This window comes from Capricornis sumatraensis, chromosome 21 (genome assembly GCF_032405125.1).
Source record: "Capricornis sumatraensis isolate serow.1 chromosome 21, serow.2, whole genome shotgun sequence".
Taxonomy (NCBI): domain Eukaryota; kingdom Metazoa; phylum Chordata; class Mammalia; order Artiodactyla; family Bovidae; genus Capricornis; species Capricornis sumatraensis.
Window position 1 is genome coordinate 35280613 of NC_091089.1, and position 19218 is coordinate 35299830.

At 41.0% G+C, this 19218-nt stretch overlaps 1 protein-coding gene and 1 non-coding gene across 3 annotated transcripts in view; one reads left to right on the forward strand and one right to left on the reverse strand.

Annotated features, from left to right (window-relative positions):
• The window catches only part of TTC39C (tetratricopeptide repeat domain 39C), a 101159-nt gene that overhangs the window by 19442 nt on the left and 62499 nt on the right, over positions 1-19218 (reverse strand). The window lies entirely within an intron of this gene.
• On the forward strand, positions 7837-7943 carry LOC138097764 (U6 spliceosomal RNA). Its single transcript, XR_011146507.1, has one exon. It is a non-coding gene; the product is annotated as a U6 spliceosomal RNA (small nuclear RNA).

Here is a 19218-nt window from a genome sequence, read left to right on the forward strand (position 1 = left end):
CTCAACTTAGCCCATTTACACAGAAAGCACAGTGTTAGGGTTTCTGCTTTGCATGGATCTCCCCAATTTCTCAAGTTAATGGCTCTCAACTCACACAGGGATGGCCCATCACTACCAAGCTGACCCCAGCCGAGGTCCAGCAGATGGCAGTGCAATGCCACACTCCCCTTCAGAGGGCAGAAAACTACTCAGTCAACATTTATCAGACAACTACTGTGCCCGGGATGGAATGGGCTCCGGAGATACACACACGAGTCCAAACGAAGCTGTCAACTCAAGAAAATAAGAAACCAAGTAATAGCTGAATCAACATTATTTCTCTTAACCCTTTCGAAGAGTCTGAGATAGATGTGTATTAGTTCCATTTTCAGATGAAGGAACTGAAGTGCCAAGAGGTTAGGTAGCTTGGCCAAGGTCGGGGGCTAGCAATTGACTAGTATGTAAGTTCTGCTCCAACTGCCTCCAGAGCATGCTTTCTTCAGGGAGAGAGATGCAGGTGTGATTAAATGAAGGATCTGGAGAAGAGGCCCAGTTCCTGGATTATCCAGAGGGCACTAAATACAATCAACAATCCCTACAAGAGGGAAACAGAGCGGACGCAAGTAGGTGGTAGTTTAGTCACTAAGCTGTGTCCAACTCCTACAGCCCCACGGACTGGAGACCACCACCCTCCTCTGTCCTTGGGATTCCCCAGGCAAGAATACTGGAGTGGGTTGCTGTTTCCTTCTCCAGGGGATCTTCCTGACCCAGGGATTGAACCTGGGTCTCTTGCATTGGCAGGCAGATTCTTTACCATTTGAGCCACCAGGGAAGCCTGATGGAAGTAGAGGTGGTGGCACTGTGACCACAGAGGCAGAGGTCGGAGTGATATGGCCGCAGTCCAGGAATCTACGTGACCACCAGAGGCAAAAGGCAAGGAATGGAGCTTCCCTACAGCCTCCAAAGGCTGCACTGCCCACTGCCTTGATTTGCACCCAGAGACTTTGAACTTCAAGCCTCCAGAATTGTGAGAGAGAAAATTGCAGTCATTTTAAGCCATGAAGTTTATGGTAATTTGTTAGAAACGTCTTGGGAAACCAGAGCAGCATACCTCCTTAAAGATTAAACTGTGGGGATTTCCCCAGTGGTCCAGTGGCTAAGATTCCCAGCTCCCAATGCAGGGGGCCCAGGTTCGATCCCTAGTCAGATGCCACGGGCGGCAACTAAGACCCAACATGGCTAGCTAGCTAAAGAAGTAAATCAATAAAATAAAAATTAACCTCTGAAGAAAGTCCCAGGCTCTTTGTGTTCTAAGCACCCAAATAGAAATGGAAAGTACCGAGGCCATTTATGGAGCTTGACGGCATTATCCCAGGAGCAAGCATAGCTACAAAATTAATTCCACTTCTAGTCTGATCACTCATTAAGGAATTACGATGAACAGCCATTAAAATTGTAGAAGTATGAGTCCCTCTTTTCACCAAAACAATTCAAAACAAAAGTGACCCGCGGGAGTCCTTACAGCTACAAATTAAAATAGCCACAGCTCAGCAGAGAAAGGAGAATTATTCTCAATTTGACACTCAATTCCCAGCTTAATCTTTAAAGAAATACATGTACCCTGAAGAAAATACAGAAAATAGATTAGTATGAAAAGGCTTGGACATCAAGAGTTAGTATTGCACCGGCTTTTGTCTCATGATACACTTTTGTGATACACTGTGTCACAAAAACGACAAAAAAAAGCCTCAGTTTCCTTACTGGTAAAAAGGAAGGAAAAAACATTGGCAAGCTTTAATCTGCCTCCAGAGGAAGCCATGAAGAATAAAAGCAGGAATCTCTGCCAGATTAAATGGAGCATATTTACTGCCAAATTAAAAGCAGCAGGACTGACAGCTACTGCACTGTCATTACAGAGATCCCAAGTGTTTTTCCAGTTACTCAGGACTTCCTGAGGTGTCTTCTTAGGCATTTTCTATCTTTTGTTGGAACTGAAAAAGGGATCTGTTGTTCCATTTTATTCTCCAAGTGAATATTGCTGGTATGTGGAAATCTTTGGATTTTTTTTTTTTTCAAGTATAATGTCTGTTACACTCAGGAATTCTTAACATTCTTACATTTTTTTCTTTTGGATTTTCCAAGGAAACATTCAAACCATTTGCACATAATGACAGTGCTGTCTCTTCATTTACAATAGACAACTGTAACTGGGTAGGACACTGGTTAACAAGGGCTTTCCCAGAGGCTCACTGGTAAAGGATACACCTGCAGTGCAGGAGACACAGAGACAGGGGTTCAACCCCTGGGTTGGAAGAGCCCTTGGGGGAGAAAATGGCAACACACTCCAGTATCCTTGCCCGGAAAATCCCATGGACAGAGAAGCCTGGTGGGCTACAGTCCTGGGGGTCCAAAAGAGTCAGACACGACTGAGGAACTGAGCGAGTGTGCACACACATGCACGCGTGCACACACACACACCAGTTAAAATACTGAATATTAGCAAGCACCAAACACATATTTGCTTTATTCTAATATAAAGGAAAACATTGGTTTTCATTCCAATTCCAAAGAAGGAAAATACCAAAGAATGTTCAAACTACCACACAATTGCACTCATTTCACATGCTAGCAAGGTAAAGCTCAAAATCCTTCAAACTAGGCTACAATAGTACATGTACTGAGAAATTCCAGATATTCAAGTTGGATTAAGAAAAGAGGAACCAGAGATCAAACTGCCAACATCCGCTGGATCATAGAAAAAGCAAAGGAATTTCAGAAAAATATCTACTTCTGCTTCATTGACTATGCTAAAGCCTTTGACTGTGTGAATCACAACAAACTATGGAAAGTTTTTCAAGAGAAGCGAATACCAGACCATCTTACCTGCCTTTCTGAGAAATCTGTATGCAGGTCAAGAAGCAACAGTTAGAACTGGACATGGAACAACAGACTGGTTCCAAATAGGGAAAGGAGTATGTCAAGGCTGTATTGTCACTCTGCTTATTTAACTTTATATGCAAGGTACATCATGCAAAATGCTGGGCTGGAGGAAGCACAAGCTGGAATCAAGATTGTCAGGAGAAATATCAATAACCTCAGATATCCAGATGGTACCACCATTATGGCAGAAATCAAAGAACTAAAGAGCCTCTTGATGAAAGTGAAACAGGAGAGTGGAAAAAGTTGGCTTAAAACTCAACATTCAAAAATTGAAGATCATGGCATCCGGTCCCATCACTTCATGGTAAATAGATAGGGAAAAAGTGGAAACAGTGTCAGATTTCATTTTCTTGGGCTACAAAATCACTGCAGATTGACTGCAGCCACAAAATTAAAAGACGCTTACTCCTTGGAAGAAAAGCTATGACAAATCTAGACAGCAGATCAAAAAGCAGAGATATCACACTGCTGACAAAGGTCTATGTAGTCATTTTCCTAGTAGTCACACATGGATGTGAGAGCTGGATCATAAAGAAGGCTGAGCGCTGAAAAAATGCTTTCGAACTGTGGTGCTGGAGAAGACTCTTGAGAGTCCCTTGGACTGCAAGGAGATCAAACTAGTCAATTCTACAGGAAATCAACCCTGAATATTCATTGGAAGGACTGGTGCTGAAGCTGAAGCTCCAATACTTTGGCCACCTGATGCGAAGAGTCAACTCATTGAAAAAGACCCTGATGCTGGGAAAGATTGAGGCAGGAGGAGAAGGGGACAAAAGAGGATGAGATGGTTGGATGGCATCACTGACTCAATGGACATGAGTCTGAGCAAACTCCAGGAGGTAAGTGAAGGACAGGGAAGTCTGGTGTGCTGCAGTCCATGTGGTCAAAAATAGTTGGACACAACTTAGTGACTGAAAAACAACAATGCAGTAATTAGTAATTCAGCTTCTCACAAATTATTTCAGAACACTGGAAAACATTCCAGGTTTGTTTTTAATTAGTAAAGTTAACTTTTTTAGAGCAGTATTAGAGTGTGAAAGTTGCTCAGTCGTGTCTGACTCTTTGTGACCCCATGGACTATACAGTCCATGGAATTCTCCAGGCCAGAATATTAGAGTGGGTAGCCACTCCCTTCACCAGGGGATCTTCCCAACCCAGGGACTGAACCCAGGTCTCTTGAATTGCAGATGGATTCTTTACCAGCTGAGTCACAACAGAAGCCCAAGAATACTACAGTGGGTAGCCTATCCCTTCTCCAACAGATCTTCCTGACCCAGAAATCAAACTGGGTCTCCTGCATTTAGAGCAGTATTAGGATTACAGCAAAACTGAGCAGAGAAGTCAGTATTTTATTATAAACTATACCAAAGAATGACAGAGTCATTAGTTTCTCATAATTGTATTTCTGCCAGATTCTTATGTTTAACAAAAAATGCTGTTTCTTAGGAAGAAATAACTTTAAAATTGTTACAGTTTAGTTGTCAAATACCATAACATTTGAAACCAGCTTTGTTCCCCTTAATACATTTTGCCTTCAATTCTTCAATGAAATTATCATTACTGTCTTTTTTTTCCACTCACATACACCTGATTTATTTTGTCTACACTTTAGCTTTTACTTTTGTATCACCATTTAAATATTTTTAGTTAGCTATGTATCTAGTCTGTTAATTTCTTTTTTATCCTAATATAGTTATATTCTTTTATATAGAGATATGGTAAACATAAATGGATTTAGACAACTAGTATTTTTGTATTAATTTCTGATTTTGTTCCTGACAGTTACTTTTTTCTTATTATACGAACTATTTTACTTGCTTCATCCTCTACATTCCTTTAGATGGTGTAAACTGTTTTTACAACTCTGCTTGTGGTCACCTAGAGGTTAAAAAAAAAAAGAGAGAGAAATTCCTATTTTATCTAGCAGGTATAAGTAAGAGCTGTTTGAGTCAAGAGTCTACCACAAATACACAAGTGAGTGCTCTTGCCTGAAAGGGACGAAAGAAAATAAAACATGTAATAAAAAGGGACAGATCATGGGTAACATTTTCTACCCAACTTAAAACAATTAAGTTATTCTGTTGATATTTCCACATTAATATATTTTTAAGCTATTAAGAAAGTAGAGATAGTGAGACCTCCCTAGTGGTCCAGGGGCTAAGACTCTGTGCTCCCAATGCGGGGGGCCTGGGTTCAATCCCTGATCAGGGAACTAGATCCCACACGCTGCAACTGAAAAAGATCCCCATGCCACAACGAAGATCAAAGACCCCGCGGGCTGCCACTAAGACCCAGCGAAGCCAAAGAAATGAACGAAAGAATGAATACATAGCTCTCAGAGCACACTGTGAAGACACAGTAAGTATGAATAATTTTCAGAGTCAGCACTATAAGCTTAGTGTCATATCCTGTTTACTCAGATTTTCACTAGCAATAGCAAGCTGACAGGATTCTCTCAATTCAGTGACTGAGCAAAAAGTCCCATTTCTAGAGTTGCAAAAAAAAGAAAAGAAAAAAAGAAAAAATGGAAACAAGGCCAAGTTGTTTCAGGGGCCTGGCCCAAACTCTAGTGCCAGAGGGAAAGCAAGTTCCAGACAACCCTGAGGCTGAAGCGCCAAGACTCTGCTTCCCAAATGAGCAGTTTTCTCCTGTGCCACCTCAAAGGTGTGTTTAACATTAAATGACAGCACCAACTCACAGACAGAGCGGTCTCAGCTCACAGCCAGTTCGCTGGCCTTCAAATGATGCTGGTTGTCACCTAACTCTGTGAGTGAGACCCCAGGGAGGAGAGCGCATGGATGGTGGCGGACTGAAGGATACAGCCTCTCCCGTGGACTTGACTACTGGGGAAGGGCCACTGCGCCAGTGGTTGGCGCTGTGTCTGCTTTGGGAATCCTCAGTTCTGTTAAACAAGTAAGAGTCTGAAACACAGGCACGTTCTCTCAAGACGTTTTAAGTAATCGGTCAGCAGAGTTTGTTAGACACAGGTGGAATTCCTGAGATGTGTTCATACAAATCAACCTCCTCCGAAATGATGATGGGGACTGTGTTTAAAGTAAGAATGTTGACCAAGTGCAAAGGCTATAAGAAGAGTCCTCTGAAATTCCTAATAAAACCCATATATAAGGGAGGGACTGTCTGATGTGAACAACATGAGAAATGAAAGAGACTCAGCAAGAAAAGATGGTGACGTTGTAGCACATTTCTTAGCAAATGCAGTGAGTCCCTAAGCTCTGGACAAATGCCATGTGTTCCTGCCAGCTACACAGATTACAGATTAGTGGATGATGCCCAGACTTCTACACCACAGGGATGCTCTGTGAATCCCCACTTCCTCTTTCGTGGCCTGTGCACATTTCTGACATGAGAACTCCCCCAGAGCCTACTGTGATTGACTACTTAGAAGACACACATCTACAACTGATAATTCAGTCAATACTCTGGAACCTAGAAAAAGGTAAACGGCAGCTATTTCTGGAATACAAGATTTGTATCTGTTCTTTGAAGCACTTTTGTATTTTACCATGTTTCCAAATGAGTATGCATTTTTTAGACATAACAAAGTGTATTCGTTGCTCAGTCATGTCTGACTCTTTGAGACCCCATGGACTGCAGCCCCCCAGGCTCCTTTGTCCATGGGATTTCCCAGGCAAGAATGCTAGAGTGGGTAGCTATTTCCTTCTCCAAGGGATCTAACCAGGTAGTTGAAAATATACATCCTTATGCTACATTAAAAAAAATTTTTAAGTATCTTTTTAAGTGGACCATTTTAAAGTCTTTATTGAGTTGAAACACAAATACTGTTTCTGTTCTATGTTTTGTTTTTTTGGCCATCAGGCATGTGGGATCTTAGCTCCCAGACCAGGGATCAAATCCACACCCCCTGCACTGGAAGGTGAAATCATAATCACTGGACCACGAGGGAAGTCCCCTCCCTGTCTTTAAAGATCATTGCTGAAACAAGCTTATTCTGGTCTAATCATCACCAACATTAAAGTTAACATATGTGGCACCCTTTAGCTTGTGCCTGTTAGAGGGAGAGCTGTTGAAATGGGAAGCAAGACTCCAAAGCCAACAGTCCTCACCTCCGTGCCTCTCATTCCACAGGCCAGCTCCCCTCGCAGTCACCCCCTCCCCCCTTCAGTCATCACCACCCACGACCACCGCCCATTCATCTAGCCCTTGTTACTGTCTTATACAATCCCCTTCTCATGCACTCACATTCCAGTCTTCATAATCAAATTCTAAGTTTATTTTGGGACACAGGCTTGTTCTAGTTCTCTTGGCATCCCCTCCAGAAGGCCTTTTCCATTACAGGCTACAAATCTCTGATTACACACAAATGGAATACAGCAGTAGTGTTTTCAGCACCTCCATGTAAATGGACAGCACCCTCCTTGGTAAGTGAGTTATGGAACCAAATCCACCATTAAGGGTAGAGGAGCTGAATAATGTACCACGTGCAGGATTTTCTTGGTCCCTCAACAGTCAGGACCATGACTTTGACAAAATTTGTGAGGGGAAATGCTTCATACTGGATTTACAACCAAGACACAGTTCTATCTAAACAGGAAAAGTCCTGACCAAGCATTGTGTGCTTAGCCCTTTGCAGAATCCATGCTACATTATTTAAGGCTGACAGGGGAGGCACTGTCCTCTCTTTACAGACAAGGATACAGGCTCAGAAAGCTCAGCCAGCCAGGAAGTGGAAGAGTCTGTTCTGAGCTCCGCTACCCTGTGCTGCCTTTGAAAATTGAAGAGGAGGAATCTATATGAAAGATGACAGTAAATTTAAAAGAAACATATTTATTTTAAAGGTGCTATCAAAGAATTTTCAACACAAGTGAAGGAGAAGATGATGCAAACAATTAACCCAGAAAAACAAAGACCATAGAAATACATAAAAACAAGTCTACAGCGCTTGCTTCGGCAGCACATATACTAAAACTGGAACGATACAGAAAAGATTAGCATGGCCCCTGCGCAAGGATGACATGCAAATTCGTGAAGCGTTCCATATTTTTGAAACGTATACTATCATGTAAGAAACAAATCACCAGTCTATGTTCGATACAGGATACAGGATGCTTGGGGCTGGTGCACAGGGATGATCCAGAGAGATGATATAGGGTGGGAGGGGGGTTCAGGATTGGGAACTCATGTACACCCATGGTGGATTCATGTCAATGTATGGCAAAACCAATACAGTATTGTAAAGTAAAATAAAGTTTTAAAAAAAAAAGTCTACAGAGAGTCACACCCTACACAAAATAAAACAGGAAATTCAAGATAAACAGGAAAACCTGGGAAACTGATGGAGGGGATTAATATCCACAGAGACTTAAGTGAGAAGAACAAATAGAAGCCATAATTAGGAAAGTGACTTTGAAAACTTTTCCTAGAACTGAATGACCTTCTCTGTAAAGGATGTCAAATGGACAAGCTGGTATATGGGTTTTTCCAAAGAGGAATTAAAAAATACATTGTAAAAGGTAGAAATGCCAGGTAGTCACAGTTCTGAAAATTCAAGAACCATGAAAAAAAGTTTTATGTAACAGCTTTGAGAAAATTCTTTCCTTTTAAAGGAAATTCAGTGTACAATTCAGTGGCTTTTAGTATATTCACAGAAGCATGCAACTCGTAAGCCAAAAGAAATCTTAAAAATGATGTAGCCTAGTGTTTCTCAAGGACTTCCTAGTGGCTCAGTGGTAAGAAATTCTGCTGCAACGCAGGAGACACAAATTCAATCCCTGGGTCGGGAAGATCCCCTGGAGGAGAAAATGGCAACCCACTCCAGTATTCTTGCCTGGGAAACCTCATGGACAGAGGAGCCTGGTGGGCTACAGTCCATGAAGTTGCAGAGTCAGACATGACTGAGCAGGGCACCGTAGCAGTGTTTCTCAAGTGTGTTATACTGAATGTTTCTATGTCTCACAGGCTACAATATGAAAAAGAATCCTCCTGGTCAAGCAACTTGGGTGAACACAGCAGATATGCAGACTACCTCCCTCATGATGCAACACTAAACTCTCCGAGAAGCCCCAGGATATCCTAATTTAAATGATATGAAGCCTCTTTTCATGGAATATGTTATTAACTAGTCCATCAAATCAGTGCTCCAAGGAAGATGCTTCAGGAAAACACTGATTTATTTCAACCCTCCTGATTTTCCAGGTACAGGACTAGAGCCCCAGAAGACTGGCTTCCCCAAGGTCTCACTGTTCTTCAAGACTGATCGACATGTGAGCAACGATGTGGGAGTAGAGAGGGTCTTCATTCTTCATGAAAGAGCCAAAACCAGACCTTCAGACTTTGAGTCCAGGGCTCTTTCTACAGAGAGAGAGAGAGAGAGAGAGAGAAAGAGAGTGTGTGTGTATGTTTGTGTGTGTGTGTGTGTGAGTTGCTCAGTGGTGTCCAACTCTTTGCGACCCCATGGACTGCAGCCCTCCTGGCTCCTCTGTCCACGGAATTCTCCAGGCAAGAATACTGGAGTGGGTTGCCATGTCCTTCTCCAGGGGATCTTCCACATGGCAGGCAGACTCTTTACCGTTTGAGCCACCAGGGAAGATCTTTTTACAATGCTACAGGTCAAAACCTGAAGCTCTGAAACAATGACAACAAAATCCCAGAGCCACAGAAAAATGAGGACTAGCTCAAGAGACGCACAGACTGAGGAAACCAGTGCGCCCACACGCCGAGAGTCCAGAAGCATAAAGAAAAATGGAAGAGTTCAATGCAATACTACGAGAAAACACAGAATTTCAAAGAAGAGCTCTGGACAGGGGTAGGTAAAGCGGGGAACACTATTTCCTAAAACTAGCTCTGTGCAATCCAGCAATGGGAGTTTGCCAGACACTTACTGGCCTTAGGAGAGGGAGAACAAAGATGCAGAACGCCACCTGTGTGGATATGCAAACCTGCTTTAAAAATGGCAGAAAAACAATTAAAATACAGTGATCATCCTTTCAATCCAAATTGAAGGAAAAATCCACCCCAGAGTAAGCAGAAATGAAAACAAACATAATCATAAATGCAACTCTGAGAGCAAACGAAAATACATGCTTCATATACATAACATGTATAAGAAACTCCTCTATAAGAGCAGAGAGTGGGATTGAGAAAGAATTCAGATCATCTGTTGCTTCTGGGGTCACTCCAACTCCACCAGCCTCTCTCCACCAAATGCTCCAGCCCCCTTGAGCCTGGATGTCCCAATCATGGGGCTTCTTCTTGGGTCTAGGCTTGAATGCAGGATCATGCACCATGCTCTCATATCTATCTGGAAACTCCTACTGACTCTTCAAGAGCCAATCCAAATATTCCCTCTCCTGCGTCATCTTCCCCAGAAGATGATGGTTGCACCATGGGTGACCCACACTCTGTTTGCCCTTCCTACATGCCTGTTTCTGTATTTCTCAAAGCTTGGCCTTCTTCAGTGATCAATGTAAAGAAATAGAGGAAAACAATAGAATGGGAAAGACTAGAGATCTCAGGAAAATTAGAGATACCAACAGAACACTTCATGCAAAGATGGGCACAATAAAGGACAGAAATGGTAGGGACCTAAGAGAAGCAGAAGATATCAAGAAGAGATGGCAAGAATACACAGAACAATTATACAAAAAAAGATCTTCATGACCCAGATAACCATGATGGTGTGATCACTCACCTAGAGCCAGACATCCTGGAATGTGAAGTCAAGTGGGCCTTAAAAAGCATCACTATGAACAAAGCTAGTGGAAGTGATGGCATTCCAGTTGAGCTATTTCAAATCCTAAAAGATGATGCTGTGAAAGTGCTGCACTCAATATGCCAGCATATTTGGAAAACTCAGCCGTGGCCACAGGACTGGAAAAGGTCAGTTTTCATTCTAATCCCAAAGAAAGGCAATGCCAAAGAATGTTCAAACTACCGCACAATTGCACTCATCTCACATGCTAGCAAAATAATGCTCAAAATTCTCCAAGCCAGGCTTCAGCAGTATGTGAACCATGAACTTCCAGATGTTCAAGCTAGATTTAGAAAAGGCAGAGGAAGCAGAGATCAAATGGCCAACATCCATTGTATCATCAAAAAAGCAAGAGAGTTCCAGAAAAACATCTACTTCTGCTTTATTAACTATGCCAAAGCCTTTGACTGTGTGGATCACAACAAACTGTGGAAAATTCTTAAAGAGATAGGAACACAAGACCACTTGACCTGCCTCCTGAGACCCTGACCTCTGTATGCAGGTCAAGAAGCAACAGTTAGGACCAGACATAAAATGACAGACTGGTTCCAAATTGGGAAAGGAGTACGTCAAGGCTGTATATTGTTACCCTGCTTACTTAACTTATATGCAGAGTACATCATGAGAAACGCTGGGCTGGAAGAAGCACAAGCTGGAAGCAAGACTGCTGGAGAAGTATCAATAACCTCAGAAATGTATATGGCACCACCCTTATGGCAGAAAGTGAAGAGCCTCCTGATGAAAGTGAAAGAGGAGAGTGAAAAAGTTGGCCTAAAACCCAACATTCAAAAATTGAAGATCATGGCATCTGGTCCCATCACTTCACGGCAAACAGATGGGGAAACAAAGGAAATAGTGAGAGACTTTATTTTGGGGGGCTCCAAAATTACTGCAGATGGTGACTGCAGCCATGAAATTAAAAGACGCTTGCTCTCTGGAAGAAAAGCTATGACCAACCTAGACAGGATATTAAAAGCAGAGACATTATGTTGCTGACAAAGGCCCATCTAGTCAAAGCTATGGTTTTTCCAGTGGTCATGTATGGATGTGAGAGCTGGACGATAAAGAAAAGCTGACTGCCGAAGAATTGATGTTTTTGAACTGTGGTGTTGGAGAAGACTCTTGAGAGTCCCTTGGACTGCAAGGAGATCCAACCAGTCCATCCTAAAGGAAATCAGTCCTGAATATTCATTGGAAGGACTGATGCTGAAACTCGAATACTTTGGTCACCTGATGTAAAGAACTGACTCACTGGAAAAGACCCTGGTTCTAGGAAAGACTGAAGGCAGGAGGAGAAGGGGGCAACAGAGAATGAGATGGTTAGACAGCATCACTGACTCAATGGACATGAATCTGAGCAAACTCCGGGAGATAGTGAAAGACAGGGAAGCCTGGCGTTCTGCAGTTCATGGGTCGCAAAGAGTTGGAACCGACCGAGTGACTGAACACCACCAACAAATCTAGACTGCTGGGCCAGAGTGGAGGAGCCAGGACTCAGCATGGGCAGTCAGCCTCCAGATCTGAGCCCTCAGCTACAGTGTGTATCTTATTACATCACAGGATCACAGCTTCCCAAACACTCAGCCAGCGAAATGCAGGCTGAATTTCAAGGGATACAATCAAATCCCTAAACAAGAACACTAACATTTCAAAATTTTTATAAGACAAATATGTTATGATAAAATATTAAGAAAATGAACTATAAAACAAGCTAAATTAAGGAAAACCAGAAATAAAGTGAAAGTAAAATATGAATTGATTAAAAAAAATCAAATCTCTCTCTATAAAAACCAATATGAAACTCTTAAGTCCAATCATAAAATCGGGAGAACATAAATTTATAAAAACACCACTAATAATAAAAAGTAATATCACATTTACATGCCTGGATATAGTCATATGTCTTAAAAATATGTGGAAACAAGAAAAAGTAAAATATAAAACTAAGATGAGTATAACAGTAAGTGGACATCTTCAGATTACTGAAGAAATAAAAGAAGTTATTAAAGAATTAATTTCAAAACAGTACTTAACAACAACTGAAAAATGGTTAATGTTTCAACTTCAATTAAACAACTTTCAAATGTTTAATGATGGTTTAATTACTTCCATTGACTTGCTTCTCCAAAATGTAGAAAAAAATATTCTATTAAGCAACTCATTTTTTAAAATAGTAAGTTTATTTCTAAAGCCCAGTAAGAATAAGCCCTCCTGGATATTTATATTTATAATAATATTTCAGTTCAGTTGCTCAGTCGTGTCCAACTATTTGCGACCCCATGAATCGCAGCACACCAGGCCTCCCTGTCCATCACCAACTCCCGGAGTCTACTCAAACTCATGTCCATTGAGTCAGTGATGCCATCCAGCCATCTCATCCTCTGTCGTCCCCTTCTCCTCCTGCCCCCAATCCCTCCCAGCACCAGGGTCTTTTCCAGTGAGTCAACTCTTCTCATGAGGCGGCCAAAGTACTGGAGTTTCAGCTTTAGCGTCAGTCCCTCCAATGAACACCCAGGACTGATCTCCCTTAGAATGGACTGGCTAGATCTCCCTGTCCAGTCCATAATAATATTTAAATATCTGTTATTTGCTAGTAAGCTACCTATACTATTATTACATATACATAACATTACATTTAGAATATATATAAAATATATAACACATATATATAACTTATTGGCAAATAAAAGCTAAAAAGAGAACTGGATTGAGACAGAAGGCCTGAATTCTAGTTCCTCCTTAATCCAAAATAACTATGTACAGGTACACATACTTACTTCACTTGAACCTCTGTTTAGTATATACAGATGTATGTAAAAAATATAAAGTAATGAGACATAAAGGGTGACATGAGTAAATGAAGAGATACCATCAGAAATGAGGAAGAAATACAAATATTAAAATTTCCTTATAATACACAGAACCTGACAAACTGATAACTATACAGAAACAGAAGCATAAAAATACTAATATATAATTTCAAAGGCAATGGTCATGTATTTGTTATATCTAAGACACAGAACCACAATTGTCAAAGCCACTTAATTTTCATTTTAAAACATCTATAATAGGTAGAAAATAAAGATAAATCAAAAATAGATTCCACCTATCTTAAGGATTTAGTTCAATAACAAGAAGATAAACAACCTTAAATAAAACAATGTTTGGATGGACCTAGAGATTATCCAACTGAGTGAAGCAAGACAGACACAAAAAGATAAATGTATGATATTGTTTATACATGGAACCTAAAAAGGGTACAAAAGAACTTATTTACAAAAGTAGAGTCACAGACATTGAAAACAAACATAGTTTCCGGTGGGTAGAGGGCAGGGATGTATGAACTGGGACTGACATATTCACACTACTGTATATAAGACAGGGAACTAATAAGAATCTACTATGTAGCACAGGGAACTCTACTCAGGACTCTGTAAAAGCCTATATGGGAAAAGAATCTAAAAAAAGAAGGCATCTGTATAACTAATTCACTTTGCTGTACACCTGAAACTAATACAACACTGTAAATCAACTACACTTTAATAATAATTTTTTAAATGTTAATATTCCTGAATCTAGTAGGCATCTAGCCATCTGCACATGCAAAGGGGTATGGGAATATGAGTTTTTAAAATATCATTTTACAATATGAAGAAAAAATAGTCTACGTGTCCCAGTTTGAGAAGACAAACATTACTTCTGAAGAAATGAAATCTGTTGTAAGAAAAGCATGTATGTTTCAATGTTCAAATTTTCACAATAAAATGTAAAGACTGTTCTCAAAATGACAGTAATAGAAAAGGGGAAATATATGACAAACATAACATGATTATATTAGACAGGAGAATTTGATTAAATAAAAACATTTCTTACTCAAAAGTCAAACTTGACTAGATCAACAGATTATATCCAAAGGAAAAAAGAATATATACTCCTACTGAAAATACCCTCAGTAACACGTTTTGGAAGCATTTTTATTGAGATAGAATTCAAGTATTACAAAATTCACAAAGTATACAATTCAGTGGTTTTTAGTATATTCATAGAGTCCAACAACACAAGAGAAGACTCTACACATGCACATCACCAGATGGTCAACAGTGAAATCAGACTGATTATATTCTTTGCAGGCAAAGATGGATAGGCTCTATACAGTCAGCAAAAACAAGACCAGGAGCTGACTGTGGCTCAGATCATGAACTCCTTATTGCCAAATTTAGACTTAAACTGAAGAAAGTAGGGAAAACCACTAGACCATTCAGGTATGACCTAAATCAAATCCCTTATGATTATACAGTGGAAGTGAGAAATAGATTTAAGGGCCTAGATCTGATAGAGTGCCTGATGAACTATGGAATGAGATTCATGACACTGTACAGGAGACAGGGATCAAGACCATCCCCATGGAAAAGAAATGCAAAAAAGTAAAATGGCTGTCTGGGGAGGCATTACAAATAGCTATGAAAAGAAGAGAAGTGAAAAACAAAGGAGAAAAGGAAAGATATAAACATCTGAATGCAGAGTTCCAAAGAATAGCAAGAAGAGATAAGAAAGCCTTCTTCAGCGATCAATGCAAAGAAATAGAGGAAAAGAACAGAATGGGAAAGACTAGAGCTCTCTTCAAGAAAATGAGAGATACCAAGGGAACATTTCATGCAAAGATGGGCTTGATAAAGGACAGAAATGGTCTGGACCTAACAGAAGCAGAAGATATTAAGAAGAGATGGCAAGAATACATGGAAGAACTGTACAAAAAAGATCTTCATGACCCAGATAATCACGATGGCATGATCACTCACCTACAGCCAGACATCCTGGAATGTGAAGTCAAGTAGGCCTTAGAAAGCATCACTACGAACAAAGCTAGTGGAGATGATGGAATTCCAGTTGAGCTATTTCAAATCCTGGAAGATGATACTGTGAAAGTGCTGCACCCAATATGCCAGCAAATTTGGAAAACTCAGCCGTGGCCACAGGACTGGAAAAGGTCAGTTTTCATTCTAATCCCGAAGACAGGCAATGCCAAAGAATGCTCAAACTACCACACAATCGCACTCATCTCACACGCTAGTAAAGTAATGCTCAAAATTCTCCAAGCCAGGCTTCAGCAATACGTGAACCGTGAACTTCCAGATGTTCAAGCTGGTTTCAGAAAAGGCAGAGGAAGCAGAGATCAAATTGCCAACAACCGTTGGATCATGGAAAAAGGAACAGAGTTCCAGAAAAACATCTATTTTTGCTTTATTGACTATGCCAAAGCCTTTGACTGTATATCACAATAAACTGCAGAAAATTCTGAAAGGGATGGGAATACCAGACCACCTGGCCTGCCTCTTGAGAAACCTATATGCAGGTCAGGAAGCAACAGTTAGAACTGGACATGGAACAACAGACTGGTTCCAAATAGGAAAAGGAGTACGTCATGGGTGTATATTGTTACCCTGCTTAGATGCAGAGTACATCATGAGAAACGCTGGGCTGGAAGAAGCACCGGCTGGGATCAAGATTGCCAGGAGAATATACAGATGACACCACCCTTATGGCAGAAAGTGAAGAGGAACTAAAAAGCCTCTTGATGAAAGTGAAAGAGGAGAGTGAAAAAGTTGGCCTAAAGCTCAACATTCAGAAAACTAAGATCATGGCATCTGGTCCCACCACTTCATGGGAAATAGATGGGGAAACAGTGGAAACAGTGGCTGACTTTATTTTTCTGGGCTCCAAAATCACTGCAGATGGTGACTGCAGCCATGAAATTAAAAGACGCTACTCCTTGGAAGGCAAGTTATGACCAACCTAGACAGCATATTCAAAAGCAGAGACATTACTTTGCCAACAAAGGTCCGTCTAGTCAAGGCTATGGTTTTTCCAGTAGTCATGTGTGGATGTGAAGAAAGCTGAGCACTGAAGAATTGATGCTTTTGAACTGTAGTGTTGGGGAAGACTCTTGAGAGTCCCTTGGACTGCAAGGAGACCCAACCAGTCCATTCTAAAGGAGATCAGTCCTGGGTGTTTATTGGAGGGACTGATACTAAAGCTGAAACTCCAATACTTTGACCACCTCACGCGAAGAGTTGACTCATTGGAAAAGACTCTGATGCTGGGAGGGATTGGGGGCAGGAGGAGAAGGGGACGACAGAGGATGAGATGGCTGGATGGCATCACCGACTCGATGGACATGAGTCTGAGTGAATTCCGGGAGCTGGTGATGGACAGGGAGGCCTGGCGTGCTGCGATTCAGGGGGTCGCAAAGAGCTGGACAGGACTGAGTGACTGAACTGAACTGAGCACAATCATTACTACAACATATGTTTAGGATACTTTCATCAACCCCAAAAGAAATACTGTACCTATTAACAGTCGCTATATTTTCTCCCCACCCATCCCCAAGTAAGCTATCTGCATCCTCTGGGGACTTCATCTACATAAAACCGCATGATGTATGTTCTTGCATGACTTGGCTTTTTCACTAAAGGTGTCTCCAAGGTTCATCCATGCTGTAGCTCGTGTCAGTACTTCAGTCTTTTTTTCAATTGCTGAAAGTTATTCCACTGTATGGATACATATTTATTTATCCTTCATCAGTTGACAGACATTTGAGTTGTTTGCACTTTTTTGCTAAGTTATGAATAATATGGACATATGTTTTCATCTCTCTTGAGTGGAACTTCTGGGTCATATAATCAATCTGTGTTGATTGACTGACCACCAAACTGCTTTCCAAAGCGGCTACACTATTTTTCATTCCCACCAGCAATGAATGAGGGTTCCAATTTCTCCACATGCCTGTCTTCTTACTGGGTGGTCTTTATTGTATCTACTCTGGTGGATGTGAGACAGCATCTCACTTGGCTTTGATTTGCATTTCTTCATAATAATGATGATGAGCATCTTTTCATGTGCTTGTTGGTCATTTGCATATATTCTTTCATGTACATTTTTAATAGTAAATACTATCAATACAGCTGAGATTATGAAGTACACATCTTCCAATTTTGTTCTTTGTTTCCAAGACTGTGTTACACATTTAGTGCAATCCCTATCAAAATCACAGTGTGCTTTTTCGCAGAAATGTACAAACTGATACTAAATTCAAGGAACCTGAAACAGCTAAAACAATCAAGGGAGTATTGCCATCTTAGCAGTATGGAGTCTTCTGATATATAAACAGAAGGTCTTATCAGTAATATTTGAGACACTGCTGCTGATACCATGTACAAAATAATGAATGATTAAACTGACTCACTATTCCTTGAGTATCACCTTTCATCATTCAGTAAAAGTTACAAAGTGTGAACTGTGATTCAAACAATGATACCACTGAAGCTATAACCAAAGGAAATAATTCAAGAAAATAAAAAGTTAAAATATGTGGTCTTTTCTATCACAGAGAAATGCTGGGAAATCCCAGGTATATAACAACTGTCACATATCCCAACAATGGAAAAATCAAATTAGTAACCATGGAAATCTACGTAGTTTCCATAGCACTTATCTATAAAAACTATCTTCAAATACGTAAACACTAGATTTGTAAGCAAAACTGCCTGAAGTTTCATATATATACATTACACATCACAAACCAACTTGAAGCAAAACATCTTAATTATTGCTGGGCTATTTTTATGAAGTTGCTTAACATCTTAAAATAAACTATTACGTACGTGTTTTAAAGAGAGGCGCCCCCTTGTCACGTGCAGCAAGCATTAGGACATGATGTGCCAACCCACTTGCACGTGACTCAGCATTATTGCCGCTGAGCAGTGGAATCGGTTTAGCGGTATCGCTGTCAAGGACACCTAACAATAGACCCTGCCTTTAACCCCTGCCCTTAGGACCAGGGCCCGTGTAAGCAAGGCAAAGCTCATCCTCTTATGCACATTTAATGAGCTTGGGGATATAAATCGGCGTTAACCTTCTACTGGCTTTTCAACCCAACGGGCTGTAAGGGTTGAGATAAAAGAAGAGCAAATGCATTTAAGCTATTAGCAATTTGGGTTATCATCATCTCATTTCAGTGAACAGTCATTACACCACACACTGGATTTATCGCACTGGAAAGTGAAGACAAATTGATCCTCCACCTCTCCTACATCAGATTAAACCCATCTCTCACTCTGTGTCCTAAGAATAAATGGCTGCCCTACCTCCTGGTGCCTGAAGTCATAACGAGAACCACGGAGATCGGAAGAGAAGACTACAATTAATAGAACCCTGGGGAATTACTTCTCTTCCTGCATTGCCTTTTTCCTGATCCTATAAATAACAACATTACCTCATGCTGGCAAGGCGTGCTGTTCAGATACAAGAGGCAGGCTTGCTCATCAACGCTGCCACCCGACAGCTCTGGTTAGTCATATGTCCCCGAGACGGGTGCCTGGGCACAGGCCCCCCTGGGTTTGCCATTTCTGCTCTGGCCCCTAAGTTCCAAGTCCCCGGCAGCCCTCCTGCCTCTTGTCTCTGTCTGATAAATTAATCACCAAGGGGATCAACCTTCACTTTTCTGTCCCCGCCACAATCATGAGCGGAGGGGCTAAAAAAACCAACACAGACCTCTCGTTTATTCTGAGGCG